This window comes from Chiloscyllium plagiosum, unplaced genomic scaffold (assembly GCF_037043375.1).
Source record: "Chiloscyllium plagiosum isolate Xiang-an unplaced genomic scaffold, Cpla_swu_hap1 HiC_scaffold_45, whole genome shotgun sequence".
NCBI lineage: Eukaryota > Metazoa > Chordata > Chondrichthyes > Orectolobiformes > Hemiscylliidae > Chiloscyllium > Chiloscyllium plagiosum.
In genome coordinates, this window is record NW_028270183.1 from 90,016,001 (window position 1) to 90,033,810 (window position 17,810).

The 17,810-nt window shown below is 39.5% G+C and overlaps 1 pseudogene; it reads left to right on the forward strand.

Moving 5' to 3' along the window:
* Nucleotides 1-108: 108 nt before the first annotated feature.
* LOC148136807 (Ig heavy chain C region-like) lies at nt 109-16,219 on the forward strand (annotated as a pseudogene).
* The last annotated feature ends 1,591 nt before the right edge of the window (nt 16,220-17,810 follow it).

Consider the following 17,810-nt stretch of genomic DNA (forward strand, 5'->3'; position numbering starts at 1 on the left):
GATTAGCCTGCTAGGAAGTGTTTTTTGAATGGGGAAAGTGAAATTTAACAGCTTGAAGTATTTTTCAGATGAAGTTTTCAGATATTTCGTTTTCCACAAGTTATCAGAATGATTAAGTCGACAATTTTTCTCAGTTTGTTACTGACATTCTTATCATGTGAGTGTTTTTTGTTCATGTCTCTCTTTGTTACTGTCTCAATTTTAGTCTGCCTCAGAAATGTAAAAGACTCAGGCATCATTGTATCAGCATTAATTCTCATGGGTTTTTTTTTTCATTTATAAAGGTGTCCAGTCGGAGATCGTTTTAACTCAACCAGAGGCAGATAGTGGCCATCCCGGAGCCTCCCTGATACTGACCTGTAAGACCAGCGGCTTCGATCTTACCAGTTCCTGGATGCACTGGGTCCGACAGGTTCCCGGACAAGGGCTGGAGTGGCTGCTTCAATACAAAAGTCCATCCAGCAGTAACTATGCCCCAGCGATTAAGAATCGATTTACTGCGTCCAAAGACACTTCAATCAACATCTTCGCGTTGGAGATGAAGTGCCTGAAGGTCGAAGACACCGTCATCTATTACTGTGCAAGATACCACAGCGAGAGGAACCAGGGCTGGACCCTTTCAACAAACAGTTCAAGGGGACATTTTACCAATTTCATCGTTAACTGACGGTCAGGACCCGTTTTAATTTCAGTTCAACCAACTGCGATCTGAAGCACACCTCGGGCTGCCTTTTACAACCCTATCATAGAGTAAACATACCATTGAAACTAACAAACTGGGTGATATCATGGGACAATGTTTTTGGCATGTCGTATGTACTGCTTACTCTTGCACCAATTAAATGCTTGGACATGATGTTAGTTTTAATGTATCTGACATTTCGGGAAATGTCTGCTAATCGTGTTCTGTAAACCATGCCGTGAATTCTAAACACTATCAGCACTAAATGTCTATTTCACGTGAGCATTGAGACCCAGAGTGTCTTCCAGAATACGTACGGGTCGAAATCGCTGTGATACTACAGTGGGTCACAGTGATGTCGATAGTGACATCCTCAAACAAAAACCACTTACAAGGGTTTGTCTCAAGTTGGTGATGACTAAAATTGAAGGAGCGAGAAAATAATGTGAGACTTAATTTAAATCCCATGGAGGAGTGACGAGTTTGGACACATTTATAAAATTATTCTACTTTCCTCATGTTTATGGCTACATTAATGCACGCTGAACTTGCAAAAGTATTCCGAGCTTTTAAAATACAATGAATAGAAAAAGCTGAATAATTCCACTAAATAATTTTTAGAGGAGTCTGAATCACTTCTTTCCAGGAATTGATGAAATTAAATATCTGCATTTTACAGGTTGCATCCCGCTGTAGTATTTGACACAATGTGTCTCACAGTGACATACTGGGCTGACACTGCAATTATAATCAATACTAAAACCCGTCCAGCACCCATTGTTTGAAACGAGTCAATGTTTACTTATACAGACTACCTAAACTCACACTTCAGTGTTAGTTCTGTGGGGTATTGTGCAATTATTGCTGTTTAAATTGTAAATTTAATTCGCAAAAGTGTGATTATTATTGTAGCAGTTGGTGATTTTGAGAATCAGCTCATGCGTTACTCTGTGAAGTATAAAACATTATAATAATTTAATAAGAATGATCAGTATCCATTGTACAATTATAATGTGATGAAGATTTATCGCGACTTCATTTTGACAGTAGTTCTGAATATTTAGAATAATGCAGGTTTTTGTTTGTTTTTATGCAAAGTCAGATATTGTGTGACCCAGTCCAGAGAATGTAACGCTGTGATTATCTTGATTACTGGGGCCAAGGGACCATGGTGACGGTGACTTCAGGTAAGAATGTGAACTTTCTCAGTGACTTTATTTTTTGCTAACGTTCCATTCATGCGAATAATTCCTGAATTTAAATGAAACTTAGATCCTGTGCTGACCTTGGTTTGGTTCAGTTTGATTTTTCTTAAAACTGACAATAGAGTTACATTAAGTCTCAGAAAATGACTGAAGTAGTGGTGGCGGATTCAGATGCTCAGTGCATATTTTGTTTAAAACTCAGATGGGCATTCTGTGTGGCTGACTTACTTGAAACACCTAAAGTCTCTCAATCAGTCAGTTATAAGCAAAGTTTAGTGACACCCACTATCTGTGAGTTTTATTGTCGACATCAAATGCTAAGAAACTTAAAGATGTTGGAAATATCACTAAACAGGATGAAAATATGTTAATTTATTGAATATATTCCCTGGGTGCATAATGCTCTTACCATGATTGCATTTTGTCATTTGATTTGTTAATTTTGTTGATGACAAGCACGTTGGATACTGTCATGGAATCTTCTTGCGGTGCTGCATTTCATTCTTTGGATTGGATGCTGAATATGTTTTATTTGCTTCTGTTGAAAAGTTGATTGGGTTCTGACTTTGCTTTATTTGATTGTGTTGAAATGAGTTGATCCATCTTGTGGAATTGAACTGCGCTTTCATGCTTTCAGTAATCGGTATTTTCTATTAGCAAAACAGATTGTCTCTCTTGATGACTCTCAATTACGAATATCTGTGAAGAGCTTTGTTTGTACTGAATCGTTTCTGCATTTGTTAAACGCGGGGCAATATTTTTTCTGATTGATTGAAAACACTATATCCGTTTGTAACTGTCTGAAGACCCACTTAAGGCAGAAACACGAAAGTGTGAGAAATGAAAAAAAACGACGACTTTTTAGAGTTTTTTTATGTACACAATCTCAGTTCTCATTTTAAACTAGTTAAAGTCTGTTTTGAGTAGCCTCATTCAAAATAAAATTTGGGACGAAAATCTTAAGCTGCCGAATTCATCAGATTTCATATTTGAGACTAACTTATCATAACATTCAATTATAATGTTTGTCCATTGAACTAATTTTATTTTGACCTTAAGGCGATTAATCAATAGATGCCTTCAGCTGCTCTACTGTGCACTGCACAAGATTAACATGATCAGAAATACTATATAGGTTGATAACAAATTGACTTGTTGCCGAAAATGTTAAAGCTTTAAGCGTTGTTCAATAAGTTATATCAGAACCAAGGCAACTGTTATGACTTTGTATTTCTATTTGATTGAATTATTCGCTTGTGTGATGGTGAGCAGTTTTGATGGTTTCCAATTTGTGATATTTGTTGTGAGAATACATTATGTTCTTGGTTCTGTTGAAAATGTTTGCAAAGAGACAGTTTTGCTGCAAACACATCATTGATCCTCAGTGTTGTGATTTGGTAATCGTTGTTCAGTTGATGAGAGAATGTGCTTTGGTAAAATTAAGCTAATATATTGTTGAAGCTGTTTTTGATTTCTACATTGCTTTAGATATGTTTGCATGGTTGGTGATAGTGAACTGCTTTAGTTTCCTCATTCAATGCAATCAGCATTGGAGTTGAACTTTCATTAAACCTAATATTAGGTGAAAGGCAAATCGCAAAGGATTTGGAAATGAAGGGAAACCAGATACGTTAGGGCGCGAGTTTTATTTGAAAGTAACAATTGGGACTGGTCTAATCCAAACCTTAAATTCAAAACTCAGAACTCAATTTTCTCCTTAAATCACAAGCTTGTCTTGCAACAGTTTACAAGTCACAAGAATTACAAATAGAATTTCAAAAATATAATGTTCTAATTTTTCTTGCGATTGGGCAAAAATGCCATTCCTGTGATATCATTAATCAAGAATTAGCTTTCAATTCCGCTGTCCCTGACACACAGGTTTCCTGGCTGGAAGAGATCGTTGGAAAAGACGATTAAGAAATTCTGCTCCAAATATTTCGATGCAGAACAAATTGATTTCACTGAATTGATCAGTTTTTCAGTTTAACTTGAAATGATTAATTCTTGTACATCTGATTAAATTAAATTTACAGGATTAAAAAATGTAACATTAACTGAGTGATTTAATCCATGCTATGTTTTCAGTAAATAGATACATTTTACAACAACATATCAACTGAAGAGTCATTCATTAGGAAACAGCTGCTATAGTCGATTATGTCACCAAGTCTAGATTTCGAATCAATTAAAATAATCCATCATCAACTCACCATGGGAATACATAATGCAAAATCGGAGATTTTAAAGATTCCCTTCGGCCCAACAAGTCCAAACCTGCGCTGAGCAACCACCCAGACACGTTCCCCGACATTAACCCCTAACAGTATGGACAATTCAGCTTATCCATATCGCCGAACCTGCACATCTTTGTGACTGTGGGAGGAAACCTGAACATGTATGGGAATGCCGCCCAGACATGGCGAGAATGTGCAGACAGATGCCCGAGGCGGGATTTGAACCGGGATTCCCTGGCACTGTGAGGCAACAGTGCGAACCACTGAGCCACCGTACCACCCCCTTAATGTGCCTGTCCATGCTTTCCGACAGTTGCAGAATTCACAAATTTAGAGAAGACAGGAGCTAGAGGGTAGTAGAGCACATTGTGTATTTACACACTGAGAATAAAATAATATTAATTTCAATTAATATATGGGGCGATTTTTGTATTGTAGCAACCTGAATGAGATTGTTCATATTAGTTAAATGTTGATGACCATTTATTTCGACATTAGTTAAAGCGGGGAATGCAGACAAAAACTGTTTTCAATTCATATATATTTTTTTTAAATCGTTCTTTAGAAAGAGGTATCAAGGAAAATAACTTGCCATTGCCAAGCACGTCTGAGAGTAAATACTTGCCCTAATGTATCCAACAGGCATGCATTTACACAATGGAATGCAGTATTGGTTTTGAGCAGTGCGTGCAACATTTCCAAAGTTCAAGAAATATTTTAAGAATATGCAGAAATAATTTAGAGAATATTTTATTTCCGTCGGGACTGTGCTTCAATTGGTGAATTGGTACACCTCAATAATTTTCTTATTTACAATCGAGTAAGTTTATTAAATCAGTAGGTAATCTTACGTCACTGTGAAAACGTTCTGAGAAGCATTGATGCTTTCTCTCTGGCTAGTCCCTATTATGAAAGTTAAATTACAGTGAATACATTTGATGTGACGAATTGAGCAGATATATCTTCTCGGATCAAGACTGTTGTACAGTGTGTTCCCGTGTTATCTCGACCGAGTTGTCAGCTGTTCCTGACCAGTTGTAAATTGACCGGTTCAGACACCTGATTCTCAGACAGTTCAATTTCATGTGGTGCTTCAAAACCGCTTTTGTCTGCCACAGATTAGGCACCACAGAATTGATAGACCTGACTGAATTGTTACAATCAGAATAAACACTTCAGTAACAAAAGTCAAATTGTAAGACCCCTGAAGTCAGTTGTTAGCAATGAACGATATATCATTCAGTGAGACAGAGGGAAATATGCTGCATATTTTCTTTGTGCCTCTCTTGTCAGTGACACATTTCGTGGCACAATGTAGAATCAAATTATTAAGAACTTATTGTCAGCATGTAATGTTACTGGCAAAGGTGATGTTACACTTCAAAAGATTCTAATCTATTTCAACCTAAGCAGACCATCTGGTGCAGCAACATACACAGGATTAAGAGGAAGGGAGTTCTGAGTTGAAATCCAGTGACAGTAAATTTATGGCAGTGCAAATCCTAATTTTATTCGTCTACAGTTCCCATAGAGCTTGAACAATTCGGAATTGCTATCAAAGCATTCTTGGATAATTGTTGAAATGCTATTTTCATCGTGTAAGCATTTTGTAACAATCCCTGGTTGCTGAAATTCTTGGTTAATTATTAACAAATTTGTGCACTCTCAAACCGGTGGTCTGTCTTATTGGAGATTGGGTTCAGATCTGGTATAATGTAGTGGTAGTGTCTCTGACTCTGAGACATGTGAATTGTGTACATTTACAATGTGTTGGAGAGGAATGTAATACCATGTCTTTTCCGGTTAATTTGGTGGAAAACACATTGAGTTCTTTGAGTACGATTGGAAGTCCACTCAAGAGGCCTGTTAAATCGATTTAATCGCTGTCCAGACTTGGGCCTCAGGTATGAGACAGAAGTTTGGCGGTTTGCAGCCTTTTTTCAAATCAATATTTGTTCACAGGCTTTTGGGAATTGCGAGCTGGGTTAATAGTGTAATTCCTCAAAGAAATCCGGGATCTTGCCTTGCTGTTCTATCAATACCTTTTATAACTATACCACAATTAATTATTTCCAAAGCATATTTGATGACTTTAAGTTGGAGCAGGTTTCGTTTGTATCAAACGATTACTGTGAGTGAATTTGACTGTTCAGTCTGGTGGGATTTTGCTTGAATCCAACACTTTGGTTGTAGCTTTTCAACTCGTCTTCAACGGATATCTCAGATCATCCAGTACATCTTCATATAATGCTTTCCCAACAGAAGTCAGGTAAACTTAATCACTGTCTAAATCAATAGGTATAAGTTCTCGTGCAGGAGAATATGAAAACAATTTGCTGAAGGCGGATCACTGCACTTGAAATGTTAAGCTTCCTTTCTCTCCACAGGAGCTGCCAGACCTGCCGCTTTTCTTCAGAGAATTCTGTTTTTATTTCGGATTCCAAGCATTCAAAGTTTGTTGTTTCATATAAAATGTACTTTATATGAAACAAGTTGTTCAGAGAGAAAATATATTTTACCAAATTGTGAATTTTCAGAAATACTTAATACCACGTCATCGTCGAAAGTGAGTGATCTCATGTGGAGCCATAATTTCAGAAGAAACTGTACGATGAAGTAACAACCTGTTCCAGAGGGCAATGGCTGCTGTATGGAATTATTGAATCTCTACAGTGTAGAAACAGGCTATTTGCCCCAACAAGTCCATACCTACCCTTTGAAGAGTAACCCACCCAGACCCATTCCCCTACCCTTTAGACCGTACATTTAACGCTAATGAATACATCTAAATTACATATCACTGAACACCACGTGCAATTTAGCATGGCCAATTCACCTGACCTTCGCATCTATGGAGTGTACTTGGATGGGAGTTATTCTGACCACTCAAACAGAGAATATCAATGCTCCTGTTCCAAATAATCAACACGAATTTTTAAAGAATGTTTTTAACAATTAGTTTGTTGAAATATTGTATTAAAAAGTGTCCAGCACCTTTGCTAGCTGAATGAATGACAGAATAATAGGAATATATGATCAGGAATAAAGCACTCAGTCCCTCGAGCTATTCCATCACTTACTTAATACATGGTACATCTGCGAGCTAACGTTTGATTAAAACTCTTTAACACATCTGATTAAGAAGCAATAACTATCCCAGATTTAATGATTCAACTGCACATAACAAAGGAAGACACCATTTCTTAAAGATATTTGTGTGAGTATGCAATGTGACACAATGAAGCTGTAATTAATTACTCGTGAAAATAAGTTATTCGTTTCTGGCAATTTACAACTCAATCATCCCAATCGTCAGATCCCTTTAATTTAACATTATTTTTCTTTATTCCAGGGAAGTATAATGTATGATTGCCGTCCTAAAAATGAGTAAAGCTTCTTGCCCATTAAATGATTAAGAAGTAGTTCACTGGAAATACAATTAAACGACACAAAATTAAACTATTAAGCACGTCATCTTTGTGTGGACACGCAAGCGCCAGAATAATCTTCATTTTTTCTAGTAGTTATTTGCATCTGTAGATAGGCGTGGAAATGTTAGGCATTTTACATCTCCTTGAGAGATCAGTTGACTTTGGCCTCCGTGACTTTCTGACATTTGTGTGGTATTAACATTTTCACAGCTCTGTCAGGAAGTGAGTTCCATGGCTGTGATACAGAAAGAGTAAAGGGGCAATGAAAGAATTGCAAGTCAAAATGTAGTAATATTTGGAGGAACAGTTAACTGTCTTACCCACACGCGATAAGATTGAACCCTTTTGTGTACTGTTCAACTAAAGAATGAACCTCTGGATTTCTCTGTCACAGAAAGGGTTTGAGGACAAAACATCAAATGATTTCAAGAAGGTGATAGTTTTTTCAAGCGTTGAAGGAAATAATAGGTATGTGGGGAAAAAGTTGAACCCTGTACAATATTGGTTGAAAATTGTGAAAAAATTGAATGGGGCATGGTTGTTAAGTTTTCACATAACAGCAAAATTGGTTCTATAATTGACAATAAAAGTTATCTAAAAGTACAACGAGTTCATGATCATCTCGGCCAATGGGCAGAGGAGGAGTAGATAGAGTTCAGTTTCAACTCAATATGACTCATTGCATTTTTGGAACAGAAATCAGGAAACAGCTTAAAGTGAATGGTAGTGCACTGGGTCGTGATGTCGAACAGAAGCACCTGGGGATTCAGATACATAGATTCGTACAGAGTTAATGATATGGCAATGGGAAGCTTGGTGGAACATAGGGACCTGAGTGATCAGATACATATATTGTTGAAAGTGGTGTCTCAAGTAGCTGGCGTGTTCAAGAATGTGTTTCCAAAATGTGTTCTCATTGCACAGAGCATTGAGTATAAAGGTTGGGAGTTTGTGTTGCAACTGTACCTGACATTGGAATGAACTGCCGGAGGAAGTGGCAAATGCAGATCCAGTTACAAAATTTCCAAGACATTTGGACAGGTAAAGGCACTGAATAGATCTGGATTGATATGGGCCAAATGCCGGCTAATAGAATTTGTTTAATTTGGGAACCCTGGTTGTCATGGACGAGCTGGGCCGAAAGGCCTGTTTCTGTGTTGTATGTCGCTCTAAATCTCTGACTTTATGGTGGAGTAGGCTGCAAGTTGGAAGCTGGTGATCTCGTGAGGAGGTAGGTTGGTGATGTGGTAGATTTTGAGCTGATAGGCCGTGAGGTGTTGGGTGGCTGCTGGGTAAGCTTGCATGCACCTAGTCTGACAGGGTGGCATCAAAGCAAATCATAATGGTCACAAGGAAATAACTTGGTCACATTGTGCTTGGTAGGTGAGGGGTCGTTTGAGCAGCAATGCAGGGTGTCTCCCCGGTGCCAAGATGGTTAATTGAGTGGCCAGCAGGCTGCAGGGTTGGTTAGGTGAGAGCTGGGGAGGGTGCGGGGCTGGTTAGTTGGAGGTGGGCAGGGTGCCAAGCCAATTTGTTGAGAGGTCAACAGGGTGCAGGGCTGGTCAGTTGTGAGGTGGGGAGGGAGTCATGTTGGTTAGTTGAGTTGTAAACAGGGTGTCAGACTGGTTAGTTCAGACATTGACAAGACGTCAGACTGGTTAGTTGAGAGGTTGGCAGAGTGTCGGACTGGTTAGTTGCAAGATGTGCAGTTTGTCAGACTGGTTAGCTGAGAGGTGGGCAGGCTGCCGGGCTGGTTAGTTGAGAGGTGGGCAGGGTGTCGGGAAGTTTAGTTGATCGGCTTAGCAGAGTGCTGGGCTGTTTCGGTGACTGAAGGTTACTGTACTGATGTGTCAAGTGGATATGATGTCAAAATGTAAAGTTCGGAGTGTGGCGAAGGGCAGATGGGAACAGAGCTAGGATGCAATGTGCACAGGTTGACTTGGGTAAAATGAGACGTCAGTGGTGAAGGTCTGAGGTGATATCTGGGGGAGTGGCATCCTGTCAGGGGTTGTGAAAAGTCTGATATCAGGACGAGATTCACCAAGGACAAGGTACAGTGTAGAAGGAGTGGAATTGAGTGAAAGGAATTGAGATTACATTGTCGTCCGGAATATGGATTGCCTTGAATGCGTGATATCTCTTGCAATGAGGGTCATGTGTTCCGAGAGTGAATGAGCGTGTAACAGTATAGGGGTTGTCAATGTGAGTGGAAATTGAGGTTGAGAGAGAGAGTCAGAGCGTTGGTTAGTCTGAGAGATTAGAGTTTTACTATGAACCGCTTGTAAGTGTAATACTTATTGAAGTAAAAGAGTGCTTGTTCATTTCTCGAATCATATTCACATAAATGCTCAGTTCAGCTAGCTGTCACACTCCAAAGTCTCTGAACCTTAATGGTCCTCTATGTTTCAGAGGCCTCCAGAATTCAGATAATTGTCAAGTCGATCATTGAGCTTCCAGATAATTGGCATAATATCAGCTGTGACAGACATTCTCTCAGTCCCAGTGCGCTGCAACTGCCTTGTTCACAGAGAGGAGATTCTGACTGACATTGATAAGCGAGGAAGGGATACTGGACTCGAAACGTTCACTCTGCTTTCTCTCCACTGATGCTGCCAGTTGTTGGGTTTCTCCAGCAACTTCGGTTTTTATTTCCAATTCCAACTTCCACGTTTTCTTGGTTTGCATTTTGTGAAACGACTGTGCTCGTCACCTGCAATCCAATGAAAGTGTTGTTGGTGAGATTGTCTAACAGTTACTTTTCGTGGGATCAGGGCGTTCTTATTTCTAAGTTATATCGGAATGGTCAAGGTCGAGGGCATGTTTCTGAAGAGGGAACCAATAGATCATGATCAACGACTGATTGGAAACAAAAATAAACTTAAGGTATGCTGAAGATTTTAGCAGGAACACACTGGCATACATTTACAGCTGAGGAAACATTTAGGTAACCAATAAGGTCGAATTAACAGAAAGTAACTTGCTCAATTGATCATTCTATCCTAGAGACTGTATCTACCCCCACACTTTATGGACTTGTCTCCTCCTGTCAGCAACACAACGCCGACGGTTCTGTGATCTTTGGTTGTTTGGCCATGGACTATTCCCCTGACGTTACCAAGGTGACGTGGAAGAAAAGTGGGCAGCCAATCACGACTGCATTGAAGACTTATCCATCCGTGAGAAACAAGAAGGGAACTTACACCCTGAGCAGCCAGTTAACCCTGCCTGAGTCAGAAGCGGATTGCAGCAAAATCTCCTGTGAGGTTCAACACAGCGGGTCAAAGCAGAGCACTGGAATGCCATGTAAGTCTTGTGGGAACTGAGATGAACAGTACATCTGTGGTTAACATGAATAGGGCATTAGTTATAATACATTTGACAGAGCCATAGAGATATACAGCACAGGAAAAGGTCATTCGGCCCATCCAGTCCAAGCCAATCCCTAACTATTCCAGTTCAATATGTCCGCAATTGATCCATTGCTTTGTGTGACTTGGCATTTCTTATATGCATCTAAATATTTCTCACATATTATGCGAGGCTCAGCCTCGACATGACTTACTGGCACTGAGCTACAGATTCACACTCTCTGTGTGATTTTGTTTTCCCCGATATCCTCCTGTCTTTACCTCAACCCTATGCCCTTGAGACATTGCTCCATCCATTAAGGGAAAATGTTTTGTTCTGTTTACTCTGTGTATGTCTACCATAATTCCAGACATCACAATCATCTTCTCTCTCAATCTTCTCTGCTGCAAGGAAAACCCCAGTTTGGTGAATCACATTTCATAATTAAAAACTTCAAGCCCAGGAAAAATCCTGGAATATCTCAACAATGCTGCCTTCTGTCTAATCACATTCCTTCCATAACATGCAGTCCTATACTACACACGATGCTTCATGTCTGGCTTAACCAGTATTTCATTAATTTCCGGTATCATCTCCCAACACCTAATGTAAATGTGTTGGCTCATAAAAGCAAATACCCTTCACACATTCTTAGCCTTTTTATTCCCCTGCCACATTACCATAAGGGATAGATGGGCATGAAATCCTGTTCAGGGTTCCACCATTCAAAACATAATACCTCTTAGTTTCTTCTGACCAAGTGCATCACCTTAGATTATCCAGAATGATTTCAATTTGCCATTTCTCAGCACAAGTGGCCAACCCTTCTGTATCTTGCTGCAATCTAAAGATATCATGGTCAGAACCTGCCAACACGGCAATTTTCGCTTCATCTGTGAACTTACTAGCCAAATCTCCTGCAGTATATTCTAAATCACTTTTACATAATAGAGACATCAATAAATCAACACTGAATCCTGCAGTATAGACATATACTTCCAGCCACACAAACATCCTACAGCCATTATCCTCTGCACCCCGCCACTCAGCTACCTCAGGATTCAATTCGTCAAATTGACATGATCTCACCTGGCTCTGATCTTTATTATCATCTGGACATCGACTTATTTCTGCAAGAATTACAATCAAATTGCTCAGACATGACTTCCTGTCAATAAATTCGTGCTGATATTTTTATATTACTCTTCCAGACGAAGGTTAATTCGCCTCTCCATGGTTACAATGTCTTCCCTACTACTGAGTCTAGCTTGAGCCAAGCCTGTGGTTTCATTGTTTTTCCCTTCATCCGTCCTGCATAACAATACCACATTGGCAGTTTTGCCATATCCCCTGTGGCCAGGAATTATAAATTATTGCCAGCGACCCACTATGTCATCCTTTACCTGGCATACATTTTATCTGCCCTGGAAATATAACTATATTTCATCCAGCAAGACAGCACATCACATTATCTATCCTAATTCCTGAAAAAAAAATCACAACACTTCTCCATGTTTCCGATACACACATATCCCCTCACACTGGTGAACATCAACAATCTTTACCGCCCTTCTACCTTTCCTGCCTCGCTTGAAGACATTATATTTGGAATATTGAACTGCCACTCCTCCCCCTCTCTCAACATGTCTCCATGATATCAACACTTCCTCCTTTATGCCGTTAACTCACCGGCCTTGTTTATCATGCTCCTATCATTGAAATGAATGCTATCCAACATTACTATCTCACCCTCTGATTTAACTGGCCTATCATTTCTGTGTCTTCTTGACTTCCTTGCTGTGACCTTAGCATTACATTGTCATTATCACATCGTCCTGCTAATTGTACAGTGTTGATCTCAGCTTCTGTAACACTCTGCATAATTATGATACTTGTAATAGTAAGGTTAGTATCTATTAGCCATAAAAAAACTTTGTTATAATAGAACTGAATGTATTTGTTATCAAATTTGTCAGATAATTTATGCAATGTTTTTCATAAAGGTCCATTTCTCCCGCCAACTCTTCTTCTCACCGTGAGTCCCAGTGAAGAAATCGCAAGCAGCAAGTTTGCAACCATCATCTGTTCAATCATTGATTTCCATCCGAAGGAAATCTCCGTGACATTGTTGAAAAATGGCCAATCCGTGGATTCTGTTGTCTTCACGTCTCCTGTGTGTGAGGCGGATGGGAACTTCTCGGTGATGAGTCGGCTGACAGTCCCTTATGGTGAATGGTTCAACAGCGCAGTCTATACCTGCCAGGTCACTCATGGAGAGAACACTCAAAGTCAAAACATCACGACACCCCAGGGTAAGACATACATACGAGAGAACTAGAAATCATTTTGAACTCCGATGTGAATCAGATACACACATTGATCAAATTTAGTGAACAGCACTCAGGTGTATAGCATCCCATTCACAAACGTGTCATGTATTTCAGTTTGAGTGTTACATTGGCATTGCTCATAATTCAACATTATGTCAAATCAGAAAAGCATGTTTCCCTTTATATTGAAGACATATAGACAGTGAGCTGGATTAATAGTCTTTTTTAAAGTAGTTTGTTGGCTGACCACATTTTTGGAGAGGCAGAGTGCCGAATCCATACCTGGTGACTTGCTTAAGGATAAAGGGGTTGGGGTGGGGGAGGGGTGCCTGTCTTGTGGGGGCCGGGGTGCAGGGTCAGAGAGGTATTTCTTTGAAACATAGAACATGCTGAGAGGCCGAGATTGGATGAACGTGGAGTAAATGTTTTGGCCGTAGGCTAGAGTAGGACATGAGTCCATATCCTCGGAGTCAAAGGGTGCACCATTTGGCATTGAGATTGGGAAGAATTTCTTCAGCCAGAGGGTGGTGCATGTGTGGAATTCATTGCCGCAGAGGGTTATGGAGGCCAAGTCAGTGACTGTATTAAAGGTGGCGATAGATCGGTTAGGACATGGAGAAGGCTGGAGAATGGGGTAGAAGAACATACCAGCCTTGATCGAATGGCAGGGCAGACTCGATTGGCCGAAATGCCTCATTCTGCACCTTTATCTTCCTATCTTGTGGTCTCAAAATGACATGGTAAAATGTGCAGCGACCCTTTTTTCAAAATAGATCAAAATATGTTCAGTGCTTCATTTCCAGTTCAGGAATGACCTGTTGTCCTTGTGCATTGTACGTCATAGATTTTATCTGGTACTGAGCTCTTCAACTTCATTCATGGAACCAGGCCAAAGACCAAGTTGGTTGATCTGGATAAACATGACCTAATTGAGCCTCTTTAAGATACTCTCTGCCATTAGTGGATGTGGCAGGAGAATACATTCTAGTGGTAAGGCTACAGTAGGGATGAACGATCTAGGAATTTGAGTCAGACTGATTGAGCCCAGGTGAGGATGGAAATGTTCATGCAGTGAGCAGTGGAAGTCTGAATAATACTCGCGCAAATTTCCATCAAGTTGGTAGAATAATTTAAGACACTCGTATTTTTTTAGTCTTTGTTCTACTAAGGAATTCACTGTTTTGTTTTTAGATCTACTCCAAATTTGACAGGAGTAATAATATCTCATGGTATGTTTTAGAGAATGATCTCACACCAATAATGTTAATCATTTTCAATAACGTTAAACATATTGATTAGAATTTCTGTTACTGATCACTGCCTCGTAACACGTTATGTCCTCTGCAAATACATGAGAACAAAGACAATAATTATGAATGATTACAGTTTGCCCAAAATTCGGGATGTAATTTGGCATTCAGAATGCCCAGCAGCATTTGCAAGTAAGTTTTATGAACATAGAAATGAAGTCGTTATATTCAGATTACTCTTGTCACAAGTATGAATGGATGGTCGTTAGTGAGAGAAGAACTCTGGAAGGAAGGTAATTCCATGTGTTACGCCATGGTATCTTTGATTTTACTTTTTCACAGGTTTCACTTGTTGCAAAGCCAGTGTTCTTTATGAATGATTACACGGGGCATGTTATAGATAATAACAAATGTCTTCACAAATCAAAATATATAAACAACAGGAACCATCATTTCAGCAATAGTTGGAAGCTGCCATTTCAAAGTGGTTTCTTCACTTCATGTGGGAGGAGCCTGAAGGCTCGGTGTTTTGATTCTAAAGAGGCATTTTTCATTGATTTGATTTTTGTTTCAGAGGAGTTAATGAGTGCCACGATTACACAGTTAAAATTCTACCACCGCCAGTAGAACAGGTCTTACTGGAGGCGACGGTGACATTAACCTGTGTTGTGTCCAATCTTCCTTCTGGAGTCAATGTCACCTGGATACAAGAAAAGAAGACTCTGAAATCAGAGATTGCTAACCAGCCTGGAGAAGATCCCGACAGCGTGATCAGCAAATTGAGCATTTCTACTCAAACCTTGCTGAGTCACTTTAGTTTTGAATGCGTGGTGAACCATCCGTATCTACCGACTCCTCTGAGAGACTCCATCCGCAAGGGAAATGGTGAGCGGTGAGATAAAAGAACAAAGTATTCCATGTGTAATCTAGATCCAGTTACATACATGGCATGCTTAGATTGGCTCCAAATAATCTTTGCACCATGAAAGATGTGTCTGATGGCAGGATAGCTAAATATCAGATTGAGAACAGAATGGACCAAAGGTTGATCTTTTATGATTAGAAGTCAAATAAAATAGGAAGAAACCTGGTTTGTGTTTTTAACATCAGCAATGACAAATGTACAGGATGTCTTAGTTGTGGGTTAGAAACATGGAGTCCACTTTCGAATAAAACTCTTTACTCTTAATGAACAGAATGGATATTATTCTGCTGGTTTAGAAAATGAGAGCGTATAAAGCCCAAATTTAAAAACAAAACTGGCATATTTTAATATGTAGTGAAATTGCAATGTTGATTCTGGATTTTTATAGTAGATTTATATTTGTTTCAAATATTCTGCAGGAGAAAAGCTACTGGAGCCATCAGTATCTATCCTACTGCCACGCACAGAAGACGTTTCCGCTCAGAGGTTTCGCTCCCTCACCTGTTTAGTGAGAGGCTTCTACCCCCGAGAGATCTTCATCAAATGGACAAACAATGACAAGCCAGTGAAACCCAATAACTACAAGAACAACGAGGTGATGGCGGAGAGCGAGAACACCCCCTTCTTCATGTACAGCCTGTTATCCTTTACAGCGGAGGAGTGGGCCAGCGGTGCTTCATACTCCTGTGTGGTGGGACATGAAGCTATTTCACTGAATATCCTCAACAGAACAGTCGATAAATCCAGCGGTAAACCGAGTTTTGTGAACATTTCACTTGCACTGATGGACATTATTAATTCATGTCAATAAATAACTCAAAGTTGCTTTTAATAATTCAACAAAAGTAATAAAGCTTTTTTCCTCAAATTGTGATTTAAATATACAACCGTTTAATTAATTGTGTTTCCCACTTTTACTTATATTCCACCTGTAAAGTTAAGTTGGATTATTAACAGGTCGAGGACTCGTGACTTGTGCAGTTAATGTCCCCTGCTCAAGTAAACTTAGGATCAGAGGCAAAGTAAAGCTCACTCAGTGCCAGATTCTGCAAAGTACCTTAACCATCTTAAATTCCATTTAAACGAAATCTGAAAATGCCCAATTTCTCTCAAGTAAATACTACGAACTTTCAACTTTGTTTTTCTGATTCCCCGATTGCACATTCTCACAAAATTCATGTCGGCTTTAAACTGCCACAATGCAACAATTGCAACCGCAATCTTAAGAGACATTTGGCATTAGTTTTGATTGGAAAATGCCAATCGCAAACAGTGCAGAGTCAGATGAATATAACCCTTCATTCTGTGGAAGGAGGGATCTTGTACCAGTGCAGTGGTTGAAAGAATGCATCTTTATTTGCACACCAAAGTGACCCGAAAGGAAGGTTATTGTTGTTGAGCCGAGGTAGGGGGAGAGGGGAATTATTAATGGTCTGTACTCTTACTCACTCTGCAGAGTTTTCAAGATAGAAGTCCTCTGTAATGTAACCCAGTTGCTGACAGTACAGTCAGCTAGTTGTTTACTGTCCGAAGATTCCATGTTTCCATGTAAAATAATACCTTTGTGTCTGCCTAATTCAATTGACCCTATTAATCGTTTGTTAACATTGACTCCCCTTAATCCAAAACTGGTATTTACATCATCCCAGTTTGTAGTCCATAGTTTTGTCTCCGTTTTCTGGAGCACATGGGATAAATTCTGGTCTTCGAACATCTGACATAATTTTGCTTCACGTACAGAACATTTGTAGATATTTTGTAATGAGCATGTTCAGAAATGCAATTCTGCATATCTGGAGTAGTGGGGATTTGAACTCAGGTCTCTTGTCTCAGAGACAGAAATTCTTTCGCTGTAACAGAAGAGTTGCTCATATCGAGGGTCGAAGGGCCTGTTCTGTGCTGTATTGTTCTATGTCCTTCAGCATCTATCTCTCCACGACGATCAGAAATGTTCCTGACAACATCTGGGTCAGATATAAATGTTGACAATCCATAAAAACTTGAACAATAATACAAATTACTGTCTAGTATAAGAGCTGAAACAGTTGCAGAGAAATGCTCACAAATACACACGTAAAAACACATACACAGGCTCTCACCTAAAGACACATGCTTATGCACACACACAAACATGCACACAGATGAACTGTCACACACTCTTACATACACAGAGCCACACATGCAAATGGTACTTGAACACTCATCTAAGCTCCCACAAAAATGCACATACACAGAAAGAATAGCACGTGCACAAGTGAACAAGGATATCCACACATAATTACGAAAAGCATAGACGCAAATTAATACACAAATGGACATGACTGCATTTCTATTCCTGCAGCATAATGCTGACCGACATATATTCATACGCACAAAGATACAACATCTGAAAAATGTCCTCC